Consider the following 20,296-nt stretch of genomic DNA (forward strand, 5'->3'; position numbering starts at 1 on the left):
GACCGATACGGTCACCAGCCCAGAAGAGGCGCTGCAGGTAATGTCGTGTCGTTAGCAAAGGCGCACAGACCAAATGGCTTTGAGCACCATGGGACTTAACTTCTGAGGTCATCAGTCCCCTAGACTTAAAACTACTTAAACCTAAGGACGTCACACACATCCATGCCCGAGGCAGGATTCGAACCTGCGACCGCAGCGGTCGCGCGGTTCCAGGCTGTAGCGCCTAGAACCGCTCGGCCACCCCGGCCGGCGGCACAGGGATCGGTTGCCTGCTGCCATAACCGATTAACGTCAGATTCCGCCGCACTGTCCTAACGGATACTTTTGTCGTGCGTCCCACATTGATATCTGCGGTTATTTCACGCAGTGTTGCTTGTCTGTTAACACCGACAACTCTACGCAAACGCCACTGCTGTCGGTCGTTAAGTGCTGACCGTCGGCCACTGCGTTGTCTGTGATGAGAGGTAATGCCTAAAATTTGGTATTATAGGCACTATTTTGACATTGTGCATCTCTGAATACTGAATCACCTAACGATTTCCGAAATTGAATGTCTCATCCGTCTAGTTCCAACCACCACTCCGCGTTTAGAGACTGTTAATTCCTGTCGTGCGACTATAATCATGTTGGGAACCTTTTCACATGAATCAGCTGGGTACAAATGACAGCTCCATCGATGCACTGCCCTTTGATGCAGTGTGTAAGCGATACTACTGCCATCTGTACATGCATATCGCTATCCCTGACCTTCGTCACCTCGATGTAGTGTGACAGAATACTGATACTCTCGCACTGATGCACTTCCTGCCTAAGCGATTACAGGCGAGAAAAGTTAATAAGGAGGAGGAGGAGGAGGAGATTGCTGTTTAACGTCCCGTCGACAACGAGGTCATTAGAGATGAAGAGAAGACTAAATAATAACGTAATATATTTTAATAATTTTATTGGTATATTGAGTATTATATGAAACATTTATCTTCTGTTTCAGGTCGAGCACAAGAGCGACTTAACCCACCGACTTCACAAATTCCGCATTATCACCCACAGACTCTGAGCAGGGCACCGCCACGATTTAAGCGGCAGCCAACGATCGCAAAATGATCCCGCAGCTCAGTGCTGCAGACCTCACATTCCGTGTAATAATTAAAAATCCACTGTAAAAATTAAAATAATTGCATGACTGTTAAGTGCCAAACAGCACGCCATCTGAAATGCTTCACTCCTTTTTAGTCAAGTACACACCCACATATACAGGGTTACACTTTGAAAATGCTGTAAAAGAAGATGATGATGTTTGGTCTGTGGGGCGCTCAACTCCGCGTACACCGCCCGTACGAAGTCCCAATTTTTTTTTACACAGTCCAATCTAGCCACTGTCACAAATGAGGATGATAATGATGAAATGACGAGGACAACACAAACACCCAGTCCCCGGGCCCTGGGAAGAAACTCCGCAATCCGGCCGTGAATCGAACCCGGGACCATGTGATCCAGTGGCAGTAGCGCTAGCCACTAGACGACGAATTACGGACTCTAAAAGAAGAGACACAGCTCAGAATGACATCAAATTTGAAGGGTATATTACCGAAAATTAAAAGTTTTATGAAACTTTCTGCACTAAATGGCGCTCTAAACGTCATAACTTGATTGGGTTAGACTACAAATGACAGATGAATGGCAATATGACGACCAAAGTGCGAGTTGCACATGAAACCAGCCGTATTGCGTAATGTGCATGACCCTACAAGTTTGGCATTCCACAGCTGTGGCACTGTCAAGTTAGTTAAGCCCATCCGCTAGGCAAGGTCGTACTACGTCGGGTGGGAAAAATCGGTTTTTAATTGTTCTGAAGCAAAAAAGCACAAAAAGCAACAATGACGTCAGGTTGTAACTGTTCTCAGGCCAAAAAGGAACAATGAAATCGGTTTTTAATCGTCGTCAGAGTGGCGCAAGACATATCCAATATACTGCCCACCATTTTCTGCCACAAGCCGAAATCGAGAAACAGTGGGATTCACAACAGATCGGATTGTCTCAGGAGTCATGTTCAGAATATTTTGCGAAATATGTGACTCCAGTTCAACTATGATTGTAAATGGAGCACTGTGCACAGCATCTTTCAGATAGCCCACAGCCAGAAATCGCACGGATTAATATCAGGTATTCTGGACGCCCGGCTGTAGGGAGATGACGGTAGTAACTTAATCATTTCCAAAATGCCTCTGCAGCAGCTGCTTCACTGGCTGTGTAACACGTGGAGAAGCACCTTCTCACATAAAAATGCTCCTAACCACACATCCAATCGTTTGACGGGTTGGGTTGACAGTGGAGCACAAAAGATTCTCGTACCATGTACAAGGGACGATACCAGTAACAAGACGTGCTGAACTACCTTCTCGAAAGAATATGGCCCTACGATAAACGATGCTTTCACCTCACACTAAACAGTTAGCTTTGCACAATGAAGTGGTACCAGCTGATGTGCGAGGGGCGTTTTCATTGCTCATATTCTGCAATTCTGCGTATTGACATGTCCCTGGAGATCGAAATGGGCTTCGTCTGTCCACAGGACGTTCCATGACCATTCATTGTCCACTCCCATGCCAGCAAGAATTTCTAGAACAAACGTTTGTCTTTCTGGTCGGTTAGCATGAAGCAACTCCTGAATAAGGGTAATTTTTTATGGATAACAATGCAGGTCGTTTCGTAGAATTTACGCATCGTGCTCACTGGTATATCCATAAGTGGAGCAATTCCCCATTCACTGCACGTCAGCACGCAACCGCTGCATCTGTCCTGCAATGCTGAGGCACCATCTTCTATAGACGTCGGTGCAATTGTTTTCCTCCGTCTCCCACACTGGACTTCAGAAGAACCTTTCCGAATTTCGTAATCATTTTCTCCAGACCCTTGGCAGACATCGGGCCAAGGTTTTTTATCGTACCCCTCGACTGTCCGGAACTTTCGCAGAGGTACAGGCGCACTGTCATCTTTCTCGTCAAAGCGCTTTACTAGCAGCGCGCGATTTGCATTGAGACAGTCATGCCGAGTGGGTCAGAGATAAACTGAGTGCAGCCAACTGCAGGTGGTGGCTCATGTAGTTACCAATGACGTATGTCGCTTTGGTTCGGAGGAGATTCTCTCTGGTTTCGGGCGGCTAGCGAAAACGGCAAAGACTGCCCGTCTTGCTTGCGAGATTAAGGCGGAGCTCACCATCTGCAGCATCGTCGATAGAACCGACTGTGGTTCTTTGGTGCTGAGTGTCTGAATCGGAGGCTCAGGCGGTTCTGTGACCGTGTAGGCTGCAGATTCCTTGACTTGCGCCATTGGGTGGTGGGTTTCCGGGTTCCTCTTAATAGGTCAGGAGTCCACTGCACACATGAAGTGGCTACACGGGTAGCGGGGGCTCTGTGGAAGGGACTGGGCGGTTTTTTAGGTTAGAGGGCGTCAAGGAACCAGAAAAAGGGCGTCCGTCTAAAAGGGGGCAGGTAAAACACAGTAAGGTAGTTGTAGAAACGATCTTATTGTAGTTGTGAATTGTCGTAGCTGTGTTGGGAAAGAACAAGCCCTCATAGAAAGCACTGAAGCTCAAATAGTTATAGATAGAGAAAGCTGGCTAAAGTCGGAAATAAGTTCAGCAGAATTTTTTTCAAACGATCTAACAGTGTTCAGAAAGGATAGATTAAATACAGTTGGTGGAGAAGTATTTATTGCTGTCAGCAGTAGTTTGCCTTGTAGTGAAATTGAAGTAGATAGTTCCTGCGAAATAATATGGGTAGAGGTCATACTTGACAATCGGACTAAACTATTAATTGGATCTTTTTACCGACCCCCCGACTCAGAATATATAGTTGCTGAACAGTTCAAAGAAAACTGGAGTCTCATTTCAAGTAGGTATCCAACTCATACAGTTATAGTCGGTGGTGACTTGAATCTACCCTCGATGTGTTGGAAAAATTATACGTTTAAAGCTGGCGGCAGGCATAAAACGTCATCCGAAATTGTACTGAATGCTTTCTCAGAAAATTATTTTGAACAATTAGTTCATGAGCCCACTCGAAGCGTAAATGATTGCGGTAGCATACCTGACCTCATAGCAACAAATAATGCTGGACAAATAGTGAGTATCGTCACGAATACAGGGATTAGTGACCACAAGGCAGTGACCATCATAAAGAAACCCAAAGTATAACTATTTAAAAAGCTGATAAAAATGCTCTTAACACAGTTTTAAGAGACCTGAGCATGCAAGCGTAGAAAACTTGTAGAATGATTTCAAAGAGATAGTATCAACAGCAATTGAGAGATATATACCACATAAATTAATAAGTGATGGTACTGATCCTCCATGGTACACAAAATGGGTCAGATCGCCGTTGCAGAAGCAGCGATAAAAGCATGCCAAATTTAAAAGAACGCAAAATCCCCAACACTCGCAAAGTTTTGCAAAAGTTCGAAATGTAGCGCGTACTTCAATGCGAAGTGCTTTCAATAATTTCCACAACGAAACTCTGTCTCGAAATGTGGCAGAAAACCCAAATAGATTCTGGTCGTACATAAAGCATACCAGTGGCAAGACGCAATCAATACTTTCACTGCGCGATAACAACGGTGAAGTCACTGATGACAGTGCCACTAAAGCAGAATTATTAAATACGATTTTCCGAAAGTCCTTCACCAAAGAAGACGAAGTAAATATTCCTGAATTCCAATAAAGAACAAGTGTCAAGATGAGAAACATAGAAATAGATACCCTTGGTGTCGCAAAGCGGCTTAAATCGCTTAATAAAAGCAAGGCTTCCAGTCCAGATTGCATACCAATCAGGTTCCTCTAAGAGTATGCTGATAAAATAGCTCCATATTTAGCAATTATAAACAACCACTCGCTCACAGACAGATACGTACCTAAAGACTGGAAAATTGCTCAAGTCACACCAATACCAAAAAAGGGAAGTAGGAGTAACCCGATGAATTACAGGCCCATATCACAAACGTCGATTTGCAGTAGGGTTTTGGAACATATACTGTATTCGAACATTATGAAGTGCCTCGAAGAAAACGATTTATTGACAGATAGTGAGCACAGATTCAGAAAATATCGTTCTTGCGAAACACAACTAGCTCTTTATACTCATGAAGTAATGAGAGCTATCGACAGGGGATGTCAGGATGTCAAATTGATTCAATATTTTTTAGATTTCCAGAAGACTTTCGACACCGCTCCTCACAAGCGCCTTGTAACCAAATTGTGTGCCTATGGAATATCGCCTCAGTTGTGCGACTGGATTCATGTTTTCCTGTCAGAAAGGTCACAGTTCGTACTAGTAGACGGAATATCACAGAGTAAAACAGAAGTATTATCCGGCGTTCCCCAAGGAAGTGTTATAGGCCCTCTATTGTTCCTAATCTATATTAACGACATAGAAGATCTCAATAGCCGTCTTAGATTATTTGCAGATGATGCTTTCATTTACCGTCTTGTAAAGTCATCAGATGAGCAAAACTAATTGCAAGATGATTTAGATAACATATCTGTATGGTGCGAAAAATGGCATTTGACCCTAAATAAAGAAAAGTGCGAAGTTATTCACATTAGTACTAATAGAAATCCACTAAGTTCCATTACGCGATAAGTCACACAAATCTGAAGGCTGCAAATTCAACTAAATACTTAGGGATTACATTTACAAATACCCTAAATTGGAACAATCAAATAGACAATGTTGTTGGTTGAGCAAACCAAAGACTGCGATTCATTGGCAGAACACTTAGAAGGTGCAACAGGTCTATTAAAGAGACTGCTTACACAACGCTTGTTCGCCCTATTCTGGAGTAGCTGTGCAGTGTGGGATCCGCATCAGATGGGACTGACGGATGACATCGAAAAACTACAAAGAAGGGCAGCTCGTTTTGTATTATCGCGGATTAGGGGAGATAGAGCAACAGACGTGATACGTGAATTGGAGTGACAAGGTCATCCGAAGACCACTATCAGTTGCAAAGCGATTTAGAAAAGATTGCTGTATGGTGTGGCAGGTGGCAGTTGACGCTAAATAACGAAAAGTGTGAGGTGATCCACATGAGTTCCAAAACAAATCCGTTGGAACTCGACTACTCGATAAATAGTACAGTTCTCAAGGCTGTCAATTCAACTAAGTACCTGGGTGTTAAAATCACGAACAACTTCAGTTGGAAAGACCACATAGATAATATTGTGGGGAAGGCGAGCCAAAGGTTGCGTTTCATTGGCAGGACACTTAGAAGATGCAACAAGTCCACTAAAGAGACAGCTTACACTACACTCGTTCGCCCTCTGTTACAATATTGCTGCGCGGCGTGGGATCCTTACCAGGTGGGATTGACGGAGGACATCGAAAGAGTGCAAAAAAGGGCAGCTCGTTTTGTATTATCACGTAATAGGGGAGAGAGTGTGGCAGATATGATACGCGAGTTGGGATGGAAGTCATTAAAGCAAAGACGTTTTTCGTCGCGGCGAGATCTATTTACGAAATTTCAGTCAGCAACTTTTTCTTCCGAATGCGAAAATATTTTGTTGAGCCCAATCTACATAGGTAGGAATGATCATCAAAATAAAATAAGAGAAATCAGAGCTCGAACAGAAAGGTTTAGGTGTTCGTTTTTCCCGCGCGCTGTTCGGGAGTGGAATGGTAGAGAGACAGTATGATTGTGGTTCGATGAACCCTCCGCCAAGCACTTAAATGTGAATTGCAGAGTAGTCATGTAGATGTAGATGTAGACAATCATTAAAACAAAGGCATTTTTCGCTGCAACGGGATCTTCTCATGAAATTTCAGTCACCAGTTTTCTCCTCCGATTGCGAAAACATTCTGTTGGCACCCACCTGCATAGGAAAAAATGTTCATAACGATCAAATAAATCAGGTCGCGCACAGAAAAATTTAAGTACTCGTTATTCTAGCTCGCCGTTTAAGAGTGGAACGGTAGAGAGGAGACAGCTTGAAGGTGGTTCATTGAACACCCTGCCTGGCACTTTATTGTGAATAGTAGAGTAATCATGTAGATGTAGATGTAGATGTAGAACTGCCGTGTTATCCTGCTTCTTTTGTTTTGCATATTCTGCCGCTTAAAACGCCATCTAGTGGTAAAATTTATTTAACTTTTCTTCCGAAATGTTTCTCCCTTCTTGATAATATCCCTTTCAAATATGGCGACATTCTGAGAAGTGGTGCAAAATGTCGTGGTCTCCTGACATTCATTGCTTACATATTCCGCCCTCACAATCATATTCTGCACATCAAGACGTTTCATTCGAACCCAGACTCGATAAGATAAAATCAATGTTGTATGAATTCATGTAAACGATATGCAAATAACTACTAAATCGCAAGTGTGCACCGAGATTGAAATACTCGAGGCTGACATACAAACACACATTCAAGACACGACGGTCCCAGGGGCTTTTAATTCGGGAGAGGCAAACGGCACACCAGGGGGCCAGTCCCTTCAGAGGACGAGTCAACCTATCTACGTCGGCCAGCGACCGCCAGTAGAGCAGACAGCGTTTGCCCAAGTGAAAGGGAGAACGACCCCGGGTTCGGCTTAAAAGCAAATTCCGCTACATTGTGTGGGAGCGCGCAGCCTACACATTCTTTACAAACATAGCACGCAGTGTCAGAGGTTTTCACAGGGAGACAGCAAACGCCAAACGCCGATGCTACAGATTTCTGGGTTGGCTGCCTTAAACGAAACGTCATTCTCCCGTTTTAGAAGAGCAATGCTGATTGGCAGACAATATTCCTGACGCCTTGAGCTGAAGGAGTAATGGAAGAGACCGAAAGATATACCCCTTCACATCTGGCGTGGAGAGGGGCCGTTCCGTTGTCGCTCTTGGAGCGAGAACATGTAAAGAGAGAGTGTGCGCTCGTATGTGTACTCAAAGAGCGAGGAACAAGCCTCTTCTCAGTACTTCACTGGGAGAGCACCTCTGTCGAGAGAGAATCGAAGTGCGAGTCTATATTGAGTCATTGTGATTAAGCGTTGTTCACTGTGTTGGCCACCACACTTATTGTGCGGTGTGAACAGACAGAGTTATAGTTAAACGCCTGCGAGCGAATTTTTGAGTGGCATCGCGGTGGACTGGTTATCTGACCAGTGTACCACGCCAATAGTTAGACTAGGGGCAAATAGGAGTCCTTGACTTCATCAAGGCGTAGGGAGAGTTTGACTGGCGAAGGTCAATCCAGATAGAATGAGAGTTATCTTATTTGTCAGCAGCGAGCAGGGCAGACAGCAGTCATTGCAGCTTACAGTATTGTGCCCTACAGCTCTTTCGAGCCCCATATTTCCCTCCACAACAGTACACTTCACTGCATTTCACACGTGACAGCCTCGACCGTACCTAGCAACATTCTAACGGATAATTATTCAAGTTGAGTAAGTGCGGCTCTCAGCCATTCTATCAAGTCAATAACAATCTTACACTTTGTATAGAAATTTCATTAGCGAATCCTATCCTTAAGAGGTAACTTCTCATTCCGAAAAGAACCCGGAAATAACTTGTTCAGTTTATAACTAAAAGTGCCTTTGTGATTTCTCAGAATTTTTGCAAAATAAATAATAATTTTCGTTAGTTTCATGTTTTTTCTTACACTAACTAGCACTACTCCAGTACCCAAGTATCCCACTACTTATGTAAGAAATTTTGTGAATTTTTGTGTCATTTCCTTACAGCAGACGACTCCAGAAGATATTTATTGCTGAAAGTTTTTCAGGCATTTCTCTTTAGAACTTTAGGAGCGTCTGTCTGCTTCTGTAGCAGTGTGGGGGTGGAAATTGCATCTTGCAGGAGCCACAGAGTAAAGGGTACATCTCAGATTAATCAGTTGCGCAGAATTACAGAAAGCACCCACACGCTCACAGTGTTTCTTTTATTTACAGAGTTTTGAAACTGGATCTTTGTTTATAACCACCCTGTATATAATTGACGTGGATAAAACAAATTCCTTTTGAATATTGCTATACAAAATTATTACATCCTATAAATTTAAGTTAACTGATATATTAAAAAATACTTTCCAAAAGGAAAAAAGGAATGAAATATGATGAACGAAAATTTATTGAAATGGTAATAGATCTGCGAGATCCGCTGAAAATTTCAATGATAATCTCTGAAAAATTACCAAAAACCATACTCCAGAAATAAACAGACTCTTTTGAACGCTATATACTTCAAATCAAATGGAATCTGCTTTATACTTGCTGTGATATGACACACCTGCAAAAGAATGGCAGTCTACTAGGTTTTATGTGCCACGAGAGCTACTTAAGGAGGTCTACGTAATTTTCGAAGTTGTTCCGAGCACGGTAGTAACTAGCAGATAAAATCTTCGGAAATCTGTCGTAACGCCGCAGGGAACAGTCGAGTTGGACATTCCCGTGCGAGAGAAGGATGACAGCTGCGCGGTCTTGGGTGCCTTGTCACGATCCGTTCGGCTACCCCCGTCGGAGGTTCGAGTCCTCCCTTGGGCACGGGTGTGTATGTTGTCCTTAGCGTAAGTTAGTTTAAGTTAGATTAATTGTCGTGTAGGCTTAGGGACCGATGACCTCCGCAGTTTGGTCTTATCAGACCTTAACACACACACACACACACACACACACACACACACACACACACAGAAGGGTAACTATCGATACTGCCACAGGACGTCACTCTGTGAGAGTGTGGAAAGATTTTGGAATTCAGCCACGATGTTTGCGCCATACCTCCTCCCGCCGCCGGTCAACTCTTCTAGCACCAAGTTTCGAAACGGCAACCTCTGTGCCGAGTGCTAACCGATTACCATGCACTAGGATCCCCAGCTATGGAGACTGTAAAGGATAAATGTACCATATAAGTAACAGTATAACACAAGCAAAAGTATTATGTCACTCACAGCGTTAAGCTTCTCTTCTTGTCATGATGGCGAATTAAAAATGCTGTGAATGTGGAACGATAAATGGCGTTGCAAATGTCTAAGATTCTAGTCCAGAGTGCATCAGTGTTGCCTATGAGATTGATTTTCCGTTACCGCTCAACGATTTTCAGACTGAAACTTCCTGGTAGGTTAAAACTGTGTGCCGGACCGAGACTCGAACTCGAGACCTTTGCCTTTCGCGGGCAAGTGCTCTACCAAATGAGCTACTCAAGCACTACTCACGCACCGTCCTCTTCGCAGGAGAGCTTCTGTAAAGTTTGGAAGGTAGGAGACGAGGTACTGGCAGAAGTAAAGCTGTGAGGACGGGGCGTGAGTCGTGCTTGGGTAGCTCAGTTGGTAGAGCACTTGCCGGCGAAAGGCAAAAGTCCCGAGTTCGAGACTCGGTCCGGCACACAGTTTTAATCTGCCAGGAAGTTTCATATCAGCGCACACTCCGCTGCAGAGTGGAAATCTAATTCTGATTTTCAGACTGTTAGTCTGCAGGCTTTCGTGGTGGTTGGTACTGAAGTTGAAATCTTCTGGGTTATTAGGCCGCGTCATGTTTGAGATTTGACGAGGCGTAACAACACAGAAGATTTTAACTGCATCGACTTTCAGAATCTTTCAGTCGGTGATGTGTTACCTGGGGAGAGTCTTAAAAGGAACTGCTACGCATCATCCATATAAAAGTATTGAACGTTACCTGTTGCTATAGACGAGTATTTGTAAGAGCACAGTACCCTTACGTTTAATCATTATTGTACAGGATGTGGATACAACATATCTTAAAATATTAATTCTATCGCTCTTAAAATATCAATTCTATCGCTGAAGCCAACAAAGCCTTTCAAGGGCGTAGTGTCGGGGAGGGGGGTCCGTGGGATCCGGAGCCTCCCTATCAGCTGTATGAAATTACAGACGACCTAGTTGCGGTGTAGTGTAAGTGAAAGATATTTTGATTTTCAGTCGTAACAGTGAAAAAGGGACATGTACAGTCGGTAACCAACACGGCCATTGATTGTTTTAAACTATCGATAGCACTATCGGCGAACGCCCATCCCTACTTTCGCACCGAGGGAGGTGGCGTAGTGGTTAACACACTGGACTCGCATTTGGGAGGACGACGGTTCAATCCCGCGTCCGGCCATCCTGATTTAGGTTTTCCGTGATTTTCCTAAAACGCTTCAGGCAAATTCTCGGATGATTCCTTTGAAAGGGCACTGCCGTCTTCCATCCCTATCCTTCCCAAATCTGATGAAACTGATGACCTCGCTGTTTAGTCTCTTCCCCCAAATCAACCCAACCCTACTTTATCAAGATCAACTACTGTGCATTGTTTGCCTCGTTGGCCTTGAGCTCAGTTGTTGTTTTGTGAATCAGTTCTTACTTGTAGTTCAATTTAATGTAGGTGCTGCCGTGTATTCTTTTTGTGCTGTATGCTTAATAATAGTTTCTAACTATGGATATGTTTTTAAAATGAAAGGCTGCGCCCTTCCTACATTGGTAACACTGGTACCCGTCAGGTCATCAAAGTTAAGCGCCATCAGGTTTGGCTGGCACTTGGATGGGTCACCGTCTGGGACTGCCGTGTGATCTTGGCAAGTGATCTTGGCAGCCCTTCTGTGTCCAATTGAGAAGCTATTTGATTGAGCAGTAGCGCCACCGGTCTGGAAAACTGTCAACGGCCAGGACTGCAGTGTGCTGACTGCATGCCCCACGGTATCTGCATCCGGTGATGCCTAAGGGCTCAAGATGACACGGCGGCCGGTCGGTACCGTTGTGCCTTCAAGGCCTGTTCGGATAGTGTTTGTAAAACCGATTTTGATTCATCCACTATCATTAAAACGCGAGGCTCCTGAAGGGTGGGAGCAGCTTCTCCAGTAGTTCCTGGGGCAACAGTACGGGTGATTGACTGATCTGGCCTTGTAACATCAAAGAAACCGGCCTTGCTGTGCTGGTACTGCGAATGGCTGAAATCAAGGGGGGAAACTACAGCTGTGCTGTAATTTGTGCTCGAGGGCATGCAGCTCTACTGTATGGTTAAATGGTGATGGCATCCTCTTGGGTAAAATATTCTGCAGATAATACAGTCCACCATTTGGATCTCCCAGCGGGGACTACTCCAGAGGATGTTGTCATCAGGAGAAACGAAACTAGCATTCTGCGGATCGGAGCGTGGAATGTTACATTGCTTAACTGGGCAGGTGGGTTAGAAAATTTTAAAAAGGAAATGCATCAGTTTAAGTCAGATATAGTGGGAATTACTGAAGTTCGGTGATAGGAGGAACAGGACTTCTGGTCCGGTAAATGCAGGTTTATAAATGCAAAATCAAATTGGAGTAATGTAGGAGAAGGTTAAATAGTGAATAAGAAAATAGGAATGCGCGTAAGCTACTATGAACAGCATAGTGAACGTATTATACACTACTGGCCATTAAAATTGCTACACCAAAAATAAATGCAAATGATAAGCGGGTATTCATTGGACAAATATATTATACTAGAACTGACATGTGATTACATTTTCACGCAGTTTGGGTGCATAGATCCTGAGAAATCAGTACCCAGAACAACCACCTCTGGCCCTAATAACGGCCTTGATACGACTGGGCATTGAGTCAAACAGAGCTTGGATGGCGTGTACATGTACAGCTGCCCATGCAGCTTCAACACGATACCACAGTTCATCAAGAGTAGTGACTGGCGTATTGTGATGAGCCAGTTGCTCGGCCACCATTGACCAGACGTTTTCAATTGGTGAAAGATCTGGAGAATGTGTTGGCCAGGGCAGCAGTCGAACATTTCCTGTACCCAGAAAGGCCCGTACATGCGGTTGTGTATTATCCTGCTGAAATGTAGGGTTTCGCAGGGATCGAATGAAGGGTAGATCCACGGGTCGTAACACATCTCAAATGTAACGTCCAATGTTCAAAGTGCCGTCAATGCGAGCAAGAGGTGACCGAGAAGTGTAACCAATGGCACCCCATACCATCACGCCGGGTGATACCCCAGTATGGCGATGACGAATACACACTTCCAATGTGCGTTCACTGTGATGTCGCCAAACATGGATGAGACCATCATGATGCTGTAAACAGAACCTGGATTCATACGAAAAAATGACGTTTTGCCATTCGTGCACCCGGGTTCGTTGTAGAGTACACAATCACAGACTCTCCTGTCTGTGGTGCCGCGTCTAGGGTAACCGCAGACATGGTCTCCGAGCTGATAGTCCATGCTGCTGCAAACGTCATCGAACTGTTCGTGCAGATAGTTGTTGTCTTGCAAACGTCCCCATCTGTTAACTCAGGGATCGAGACGTGGCTGCACGAACCGTTACAGCCATGCGGATAAGATGCCTGTCATCTCGATTGCTAGTGATACGAGGCCGTTGGGATCCAGCATGGCGTTCCGTATTACTCTCCTGAACCCACCGATTCCATATTCTGCTAGCAGTCATAGGATCTCGACCAACGCGAGCAGAAAGATCGCGATACGATAAACCGCAATCGCGATAGGCTACAATCCGACCTTTATCAAAGTCGGAAACGTGATGGTACGCATTTCTCCTCCTTACACGAGGCATCGCAACAACGTTTCACCAGGCAACGCCGGTCAACTTCTGTTTGTGTATGAGAAATCGGTTGGAAACTTTTATCATGTCAGCACGTTGTAGGTGTCGCCACCGGCGCCAACCTTGTGTGAATGCTCTGAAAAGTTAATCATTTGCATATCAGAGCATCTTCTTCCTGTCGTTTAAATTTCGCGTCTGTAGCACGTCATCTTCGTGGTGTAGCAATTATAATGGCCAGTAGTGTAGTACCAACGATACACGCGAAGCCCCACACCTACCACCGTAGACATAGTTTATGTGCCATCTAGCTCCGCAGATGATGAAGAAATTGAAGAAATGTACGACGAGATGAAAGAGATTATTCAGATAGTCAAGGTAGACGAAAACTTAATAGTGATGGGGGACTTGAATTTGGTAATACGAAAAGGAAGAGGAGGAAAAATAGTACGTGAATATAGACTAGGGGAAAGGAAAGAAAGAGGAAGCCATCTGTTAAAGTTTTGCACACAGCACAATTTAACAATTGCTAACACTTTGTTTAAGAACCATAAAAGAAGATTGTGTGTGTGAAATACACACTGGCCACTGTGACCGAGCGGTTCTAGCCGCTTCAGTCTGGAACCGGGCGACCGCTACGGTCGCAGGTTCGAATCCTGCCTCGGGCATGGATGTGTGTGATGTCCTTAGGTTGTTAGGTTTAAGTAGTTCCAAGCTCTAGGGGACTGATGACCTCAAATGTTAAGTCCCATAGTGTTTAGAGCGGTTTTAACCATTTTTTGAATCCGAGTTGGTCAAAAAACATGGCTCTAAGCACTATGGGTTTTAACATCTGAGGTCATCAGTCCCCAAGACTTAAAACTACTTAAACCTAAATAACCTAAGGACATCACACACATCCATACCCGAGGTAGAATTCGAGCCTGCGACCGTAGCATCAGCGCGTCTCCGGACTGAAGCGCCTAGAACCACTCGGCCACAGCGGCCGGCCCCCTGTAGTATGATTCAGCCTCATCGGCCTGTGTCAGTGAAGCAGCTGTTCGCCTGCGGATGACAGCACTTTTTTTTGTTTTTCGTTCATCAGTCTTCTGACTTGTTTGATGCGACCCTCCCGAATTCCTCTCCTGTGCCAACCTTTTCATCTCAGAATAATAACGGCCGGCCGAGTTGGTCAACTTATCGCTCAGTGTTTAAAGGAAAAATCTTTGTGCTCGTGAACCGTATTTAAAGTAAAAAGCCTTGTGCTCATGAGCGGTGTATTACGACTGGAATTGGATACAGCCTTTCTTCCTTTCCTTTTACAATTTTTTTCTTTTGTTTTGACTGTTGGTTGACAATTCTGTAAGTCCCTTAACATGAATAACGGAGAAAAAAGCAAACGTGCAAAATTAAGAGGGTCGGAATTTCGGAAATTATCGAAGGAAAAGCGAGAACGAGAAGCCAATGCTCTAAAAACGCTTGGCAGAGTAGATAAATTTTTCCCAAAAAATGTTGTTGGTTCGACTTCAAGTCGCACGGCGATATTTCTGGCACCGCAACTGTTGCAAAACAAGTAAATACACACGAAACAAAAGTTAAAAATGAAGAAAAGCAAAATGTTCCTGATTTCGAGTTTCACGAAAAACTAAGTATCGAGTCAGACATTACAAAAAGAAATATACTATGTGGTCAAAATATCCGGACACCTCACTGAAAATTACTTACAAGTTCGTGGCGCCCTCCATAGATAATGCTGGAATTCAGTATGGTCTTAGTCCACCCTTAGCCGTGATGACAGCTTCCGTTCTCGCAGGCATACGTTCAGTCAGGTGCTGGAAGGTTTCTTGGGAAAAGGCAGCCCATTCTTCACGGAGTGGTGCACTGAGGAGAGGTATCGGTCGGTGAAGACTGGCTTGAAGTAGGCTTTCCAAAACATCCCAAAGCTATTCTATAGGATTCAGGTCATGACTCTGTGCAGGCCAGTCCATCTCAGGGATGTTACTGTCGTGTAACCACTCCACCACAAGCCGTGCATTATGAACAGGCGCTCGATCGTGTTGAAAGATGCAGTCACCATCCTCGAATTGCTCTTCAACAGTGGAAAGCAAGAAGGTGCTTAAAACATCAATGTAGGCCTGTGCTGTGATAGTGCTACACAGAACAACAACGGGTGCAAGCCCCCTCCATGAAAAACACGACCACACCATAACACCATCGCCTCCGAATTTTACTGTTGGCACTACACACGCTGGTAGATGACGTTCACCGGGCATACCCAACCCTTCCATCGGATCGCCACATTTTGTACCATGATTCGTCACTCCACATAACGTTTTTCCACTATTCGATCGTCCAATGTTTAAGCACGTTACACCAAGCGAGGGGTCGTTTGGCATTTACCGGCGTCATATGTGGCTTATGAGCAGCCGCTCGACCGTGAAATTCAACTTTTCTCCCCTCCCACCTAACTGCCATAGTTCTTGCAGTGGATCCAGATGAAGCTTGGAATTCCTGTGTGATGGTCTGGATAGATGTCTGCCTGTTACGCATTACGATCAACTGTCGGCCGTCTCTGTCAATCAACAGAGGAGGTCGGCCTGTACGCTTTTCTGCTGTACTTGTCCCTTCACGTTTCCACTTCACTATCACATCGGAAACAGTGGATCTAGGGATGTTTAGGAGTGTGGATGTTCAAATATGGGACTTAACTGCTAAGGTCATCAGTCCCTAAGGTTACACACTACTTAACCTAAATTATCTTAAGGACAAACAGACACACCCATGCCCGAGAGAGGACTCGAACCTCCGCCGGGACTAGCCGCAGAGTCCATGACTGCAGCGCCAGATCGCTCGGCTAACCCCTCGCGGCTATGAGTGTGGAAGTCTCGCAAACAGACGTATGACTCAAGTGACACTCAATCACCGGATGATGTAGGAGTACGTGAGTTCCGCGGAACGCCCCTTCTGCTTTCTGCCGCGCGGAGTAGCCGTGCGGTATTAGGCGGCTTGTCACGTTTCGTGCGGCTCCCCCATGTCAGGGGTTCGAGTCCTCCCTCGGGCACGGGTGTGTGCGTGTGTGTGTCGTCCTTAGCGTAAGTTAGTTTAAGTTAGACTAAACAGTGTGTTGGCTTAGGGACTGATGACCACAGTAGTTTGGTTCCATAGAACTTACCACAAATTTTCAATTTTTTCTGCTCTCTCACGATGTCTAATGACTGCTGAGGTCGCTGATATGGATTACCTGGCAGTAGGCAGCAGCAAATTGCACCTAATATGAAATATGAAAAACGTATGTTTTTGAGTGTGTCCGGATACTTTTGATCACATAGTGTATTGATGATCCTGCAGAATGGTCAATGAATCAACAATCGAAGTTCTCTTACAACATGGCATTAATCAAAACTGTATCGGCGATTATTTTTCCAATTCAAGTAGATCAATAGGCGATAATACCAGATATTTGAACAAAAATGTATTTTTGCATAAATGGCGAATCAACTTTGCGTGATTTTCTAGCATACTCTTTTACCGGCACCGGTGCTGTTTCTTGTGCACCATGTAAATTGTTCGGAGGTAAGGCCAAAATTGCTACTAATGGTATTGTAGATTGGAAAAATATTTCTAATATTTTATCTCATCATGAGAATTCACTTGAACACAAAAATTCTACGTTATCACTCTTAACAAGAAAAAAGTCAATTGGAACAATAGATATCCATGTCGAGTCGTATATTGAGACAGAAAAAAATGTACTGGCGCAGTGTGTTGAAGAGGGTGTTTGCAGTAGTGAAGAAGCTAAAAAGTCGTGGACTTTCCCTACGCGGACACATTGAAAGATTCCATTTATTACATAATGGTCAATTTATTATGTCTCTTGATGTTTGATCCCTTTCTCGCAGAGCACACTGAGTGATATGGAAATCCAGGGCAGAGACATATAAGTTATCTTTCTTCAAAGATCTGTGATGAAAAATAGAGCTTCTTTCTGAACGAATAAAAAGAATTATCCTAAGTGAAATAAAGCAGGCCAAATATTTCTCTATAATAGTAGATTCTACTACGTACATTTCACATACTGATCAACTATCTTTCATATTAATATATGGGAACGAGAATGGTGAACCTGTTGAACGTTTCCTTCTGTTTTTATCAAATCCAGGACACAAGTCCGAAAACTTAGATGATGCCGTACTAAAAGTCCTGTCTACAAATTCCATTGATATTACAGAGTGTGGAGGCCGGTCATACGCCAACGCAAGCAATACGTCAGGAACCTACACTAGTTTGCAGTCACGCACTGACGAACGAAATCCGAAAGCGCATTATGTGCCTTGTGCAGCACATTCTTCGAATTTAGCTGGCACTAGTGCCGCAAGCTGTTTTCGGGAAGCATGTTCATTTTTCAATGTAGTGCAAAACCTTTAATTTTTTCTTTACTTCTACACAGCGCTGGGTTAAACGTCTTTCTTTCATGAAACCAGAAAGCAAGACAATAAAAAGTTTATCAAAAACATGATGGTCAGCAAGACAGGAAGCGAGTGTTCAGTCTATAGGAAAACTGGTAGGACATTATCAATGCCCTCACACATTTTGTCAATAGTAATTTTGAAAAACCACTTGTGCGAAATGAGGCTTCAGCTTTATTGAATCAGCTCAGCAGTCTAGAAACAGTATTCATGATGACAGTTTGGAAGGACATACTCCAGAGATTTAGTAGTATAAATCTGAAATTGCAAAGTGTAAATATTGATACTAAAATAGTGCGTAAATTATATGAATCACTTGTAGGATTTATTGCATCTATTCGTGGCATGTTCGACTGTTATGAAAATAAATCCATGGAGATTGTGACTGATACAAACTATGAATGCACCTATAAAAGATCACGAAAACGCGAACTTCATGATGACGAAGAAGCGGACTCTGAAGAATTACGGTATATTGATAATTTTTACTTATGGACCGTCTGACAGCAACTGAATAAAACACAATTTTAGTGCCATACGCGTTTCGCCTTTATTTTCTGCAAGGCATCATCAGTGGCAGGTTGCGTGGAAAATTTCTTACATATTACGCTCCTGTTGCATCTTTGGTGTTGTTCTTCTTCTTATGAACGCCAATTTGCGGTTTTTTCCACATTCCACAGCACTATGCACTGAACGCTTGTTTTAATGCAATGTTTTGGTTTCTGTTGCCGACTGTCAGACGGTTCATAAGTAAAAATTATCAGTATACCGTAATATTACACGCAACTGAGGAAGGCAGGACTACAAAAGTTGAAGGACTCTGAAGAAGTTTTTCTGACTGGAAGGGAAACATGTAGAGTCGAAAAATTTCTCCCAGTACTCGACAACTTGTACGCGAAATTAGTGAGGGGGGAGGAAAGCTATAGAACACTGTTGGACTCCTTCACAGTTTTCAGTAACCTTAAGAACAGTTCACCTGACGATACTGCTGAGCAAACGTCATATGACAGATTTAGAGCCTTGCTTCCCTAGTGAATATGTACATTTTGTGGAACTTTAGAAACCTCCTGAGATAAGTGATATACCAGTCGAAATGAGAAAGTTTTTACGAAAAGAGAGGTTACAGTCCGTGTTTCCGAATGTTGAAATTGCTCTTAGAATATTTCGATGTATGGCACTTACAAATTTTTCAGCAGAACGCTCGTTTTTGGCTCTTAAAAGACTGAAATCGTACCTACGTTCTACGTTGCCTGAGAAGAGATTGAACGCCTTGTCCATTCTTCGCATCGAAGCCCATCCCCTAACTGATAACCGTCTGAAGTATGAAGATACGATCAACGAGTTTTCTGCCGTCAAAGCCAGACGCAAACTTTGCTGACTGGTGTGTTTATTTATTTATTCATATTAGTTTTAAAAAATTAAGATTATAATGTGATTTTTGTATAAAAAATGGTTCAAATGGCTCTGAGCACTATGGGACTCAACTGCTGAGGTCATTAGTCCCCTAGAACTTAGAACTAGTTAAACCTAACTAACCGAAGGACATCACAAACATCCATTCCCGAGGCAGGATTCGAACCTGCGACCGTAGCGGTCTTGCAGTTCCAGACTGCAGCGCCTTTAACCGCACGGCCACTTCGGCCGGCGATTTTTGTATAACTTAGAGCAAATTCATTGGATTTACAAACTACGTATTACCTATTTATTTTACAATTGCCGATGGCAGAACGCAGAACTAAACCTCGTTTACCCGTGCAGACGTGACCGAAGGCGACCGACAATACCAAACAATGCCCGGATGACCCAGGCTGCTCGGCGCTGTACAGTCAAGTTATACTGATACTGAAACTTCCTGGCAGATTAAAACTGTGTGCCCGACCGAGACTCGAACTCGGGACCTTTGCCTTTCGCGGGCAAGTGCTCTACCAACTGAGCTACCGAAGCACGACTCACGTCCGGTACCCACAGCTTTACTTCTGCCAGTATCTCGTCTCCTACCTTCCAAACTTTACAGAAGCTCTTCTGCGAACCATGCAGAACTAGCACTCCTGAAAGAAAGGATATAGCGGAGACATGGCTTAGCCACAGCCTGGGGGATGTTTCCAGAATGAGATTTTCACTCTGCAGCGGAGTGTGCGCTGATATGAAACTTCCTGGCAGATTAAAACTGTGTGCCCGACCGAGACTCGAACTCGGGACCTTTGCCTTTCGCGGGCAAGTGCTCTACCAACTGAGCTACCGAAGCACGACTCACGTCCGCTACCCACAGCTTTACTTCTGCCAGTATCTCGTCTCCTACCTTCCAAACTTTACAGAAGCTCTTCTGCGAACCATGCAGAACTAGCA

The sequence above is a fragment of the Schistocerca americana genome, chromosome 4 (assembly GCF_021461395.2).
Source record: "Schistocerca americana isolate TAMUIC-IGC-003095 chromosome 4, iqSchAmer2.1, whole genome shotgun sequence".
NCBI lineage: Eukaryota > Metazoa > Arthropoda > Insecta > Orthoptera > Acrididae > Schistocerca > Schistocerca americana.